This window comes from Tupaia chinensis, unplaced genomic scaffold (genome assembly GCF_000334495.1).
Source record: "Tupaia chinensis unplaced genomic scaffold, TupChi_1.0 Scaffold000492_1, whole genome shotgun sequence".
Taxonomy (NCBI): Eukaryota; Metazoa; Chordata; class Mammalia; order Scandentia; family Tupaiidae; genus Tupaia; species Tupaia belangeri.
Genome location: NW_006160004.1, coordinates 1,353,933 through 1,358,007, shown reverse-complemented (window position 1 = coordinate 1,358,007; position 4,075 = coordinate 1,353,933). Strand labels below are relative to the sequence as shown.

The 4,075-nt window shown below is 42.3% G+C and overlaps 1 pseudogene; it reads left to right on the top strand.

The window, feature by feature from the left end:
* Positions 1 to 3,621, top strand: part of LOC106735711 (60S ribosomal protein L15-like) — a 4,036-nt pseudogene extending 415 nt beyond the window's left edge.
* The last annotated feature ends 454 nt before the right edge of the window (positions 3,622 to 4,075 follow it).

The following is a 4,075-nucleotide window of genomic DNA, read 5'->3' as shown; positions in this document are numbered from 1 at the left end:
TCTTTCCCTCTCTCTCACTTGGCCCATCTCTGGTCAAATTAAAATAAATAAAGTTAAAATAAAAAAATTCAAAAAAATAAGAATAAAAAAGCTGTTTCTTAAAGGGAGAGTAGTTATCTATGGAGCGTTACAGGGTTTTGCTCCAAACTCTAAGGGCCTATACTACAATTTACCCTGCTGGATCATTGGCCCAATTGGCAGAGGAGTTTGCACAGCAGCCTGGACCTGATGTAGAACCATCTTCTATTCCAGGCCCCACTCAAAACTAGCAACTTTTTGGGTCATTCAGTAAATGGGCTGCAATAACACACCTAGATGAGGAACATGTTGCCTCCAAAATCCAGCTAGGCCCCCTAGGCTTGGTGCCCCCTTTTTGGTTCTAAGAGGGGCCAGGTGGAACAACTTATCTTTCATCCCAGAAGAGATCATTTGACATGCCCACACTGGACCCCAAGAAACTTCACTGAGGTAGAAGTCCTCTGAATTTCTCAGATTTATTTCCTACCCCATGACATACAAATGTCTCACCAGTACATCCAGAGTGGTTGTTACTTCTTACTAAATGTAAGCACCATAATGGCATCAATGTAATGGAATGACGTGATATCTTGGGGAAAAGAAAGGTGATCAAGACCTCTATGAACTACATTATGATATAGGATTGGAGAGTTAATATTCCCCTGAGGTAGGGCAGTCAAGAAGTATTTCAGCCTTGCCAACTGAAAGCACGCTGATTCTGGTAGTCTTCATTGCCAGGTTTGCACCCAAAAAGGCATTTTCCAGACTAATAAGCTGTGTGCCACATGCCAGAGAATGTGTTAATTTGCTCAAGCAAGGAAATCATCCAGTGCAACAAGTACAATTGGAGTCACCACCAGATTAAGCTTACAACAATCCACTGTCTATCTCCAGGAACCATCTGACTTCTCCACAGGCCATATAGAACAGTTGAATGAGGATGTGATGGGAGTCATCCCTGTGTCTTTCAAGTTCTTGATGGTAGCACTAATCTCTGCAATTCCTGCAGAGATGCCATATTGCTTTCGATTTAGTTTTTTCTTAGATATAGGCAGTTCTAGTGGCTTCCACCTGGCATGTCCCACCAGAATAGCCCTCATTCACAGGTCAGGGAGCCATTATGGGTATTCTCCCAGCGGTTGTGCATGTCTATTCCAGTTATGTAGCAGGGACTGGAGAAATAATTGGAGACTGGGAACAGGAACCAGTGGGCCTGCTGTGATATAAATCTGAGCTAAAACTTCATTAACCAGCAAACCACTGTAAGCCCCCACTCTAACTGGTGGACTATAGTGACATTTTAGGTCTCCTGGAATCAATGTCATTTCAGAGCCAGTGTCCAGTAATTCCCAGAAAGTCTGATTAATTTCTTTCCTGCAATACAGTCATTCTGGAAAAACAAAAGAACCATAGGTCTCTTTGGGTGAGAGAAAAATGAATAATATAAAGTTTCAGTAGCATTCTGGGATCCCTCCTTAAGTGGACTTGACCTCCATTTCATTCCGGGATCCTAGGTTGTAAACTAGCTTAGCTCTGGGAATTTATTGAGAGGCTATAACCCTCTATTTTTATTATTTGTTTTATACTTCTGTTCACTTGACCTAAACTTTCCTGCATATACAGATCAAGTAAGAATTTAGGCTTCTTATCTATTTCACATTTAGGAACGCCATGATTAACTGGCCAAGGCCATGGGTCTGTGTGAGTTGGATCATTCTGATTGATGCTTTTACTCTGATATCTGTTAAAGTAACCACACCCACCTTGTCTTTGGTGGTTGAGTGCTGTCACTAGGTCCCACTCCAGGATTTACTACTGTCACTAGGTCTCACTCCAGGATTTACTACTCCTATTGTCTTTAGGTTTCCCAACTTAACTGCATTTCTCCCTGTCAAGTCTGGTCTACATAGAAAAACAATCATTTCAGGGATGCCCCTCAGAATTGGTGAAGGTATGTTTTCTGGACCCTCTTAGTATGGGGCCATAGGTCTTAAATAAAAAATTCACTCTTGGGACCAGCAGTTGGCATAATGGCTATGTTGCTGGACTCCCGTGTAGTCGACCATAGTTCGAGTCCTGGACCCAGTGGCTTAAACTCACACTGGGTGCATGCGCATGCATGCCCAAGATCCTGAGACGATATTGGAGGAGAAGGGATTGTGGTGTGGCCATCCCCCCGGGGGGTTATTTCTCGCTTTCTATCTTTCTGTCCCTCTCTCTCTGTCTTTCTGGCGAGCGCACACACCCTATAGCAGAAAACTTTCCAAAAAAGAAAAGAAAAGAAAAAAGAAAAATCCACTCACTCTAATATTTTAATATCACTAAGCCTTTGAATCTCTTCCTCAACATATATTAAATCACCACAAATCTGGCTTTATTTATTTATTATTTATTTATTTTAAGTTTTGCTATAGAGTGTGTGTGCTCACCAGAGAGAGAGGAAAAGTGAGAAATCACCCTCCGGGAGGAATGGCCATGTACAATCCCTCTCCTCCATTTTCCTCTTGGGATTTTGGGCACACATGCACACATACCTGGTGTGATTTTCAAACTGTCAGGTCCAGGGTTCCAACCATGCAATCAGCCATTTGGGATCTAGTGCCTTAACCTCCATGCCACTTGCTGGCCCACAGATCTGGTATTTCTAATTCACATATTAGAACCACCTTTTGGTCCACATTTCAACCAACCGACTGACCAAACATTGATGCCCTTTCTAAATCTCTGAGTTGCAATATTAAATGCAGAATTTCTGCTTAGTGGACACATATCAACAAATTTGGCCTGACCCACTTTACATTTCTTCCATTGTGATCCACACCCTTACCATCCATTCTCACACATGTTCCCCAGATTTCTTCTTTAATACATTAGAAAACTAAAGTACTTCTTATGGAATGTAGCATATTTTTCATTGGCCACACTTTGGACTTCATCTTTAAAGTTCTGCTGGGGCCTCTCCGTCTGGCGGCAGCCATCACGTAAGCCAGGACGGTTTCGTACAAGTACGTTCAGGAGCTGTGGCAGAAGAAGCAGTCCGTTGTGATGCGCTTTCTTCTGAGAGTTGGCTGCTGGCAGTACCGCCAGTTCTCAGTGCTGCACTGAGCACCCAGCCACACCCGGCCAGATAAAGCACACAGACTGGGATACAAGGCGAAGCAAGGTTATGTGATATACAGTATTCATGTGCGTCATGGAGGCCGCAAACGCCCAGTCCCCAAGGGGACAACCTATGGCAAGCCTGTCCATCATGGTGTTAACCAGCTCAAGTTTGCTCGAAGCCTCCAGTCTGTTGCAGAGGAGCGAGCTGGACACCACTGTGGGGTTCTTAGAGTTCTAAATTCTTACTGAGCAGGTGAAGATTCCACATATAAATTCTTTGAGGTTGTCTTCATTGATGCATTCCATAAAGCTATCAGAAGAAACCCTGACATCCAGTGGATTACCAAACCAGTCCACAAGCACAGGGAGATGCCAGGGCTGACATCCATAGGCAGCAAGAGCCAAGGCCTTTGAAAGGGCCACGAGTTCCACCACACTATTGATCGTTCTCACCATGCAACTTGGAGAAGGTGCAATACTCTCCAGCTCCATTACCACTAATCTAAGAAATGTGTATAAAATTCATACCTAATAAACAATTTAGGGCAGTCATATCTGCTTAAAAGTGTTATTTGTTAAACTAGTCTTAGCATTATATTTATAACAAAAATAAATTCAACACATGTCCAATTTATTTAAAAGGTCTCTAAATACCTGGCGTTAGTACCTACAGAATTCTTGTTTCTAATAAGGTAAACTTTTTTGTCTGCTTTATCTTATTAGGAAGTTATATGTTGGTGTTTAAAATGTGTGGTATAATAGGTGTCAAAATAAATTATTTAAAACAGGAGTTCTGAAACTAGCCCTGTAGACTTGTTTGGTGTGTGTGGTGAGACCTACAGCTTTATCTGGGTAGTGGCAAGGCTCTGCTTAACTTTCAATTGGCTAGTTTTGAGATTATGACTAGTACAAACTTAAATTTTGATTTAACATGGAAATTAGTAGAACTGGGGAC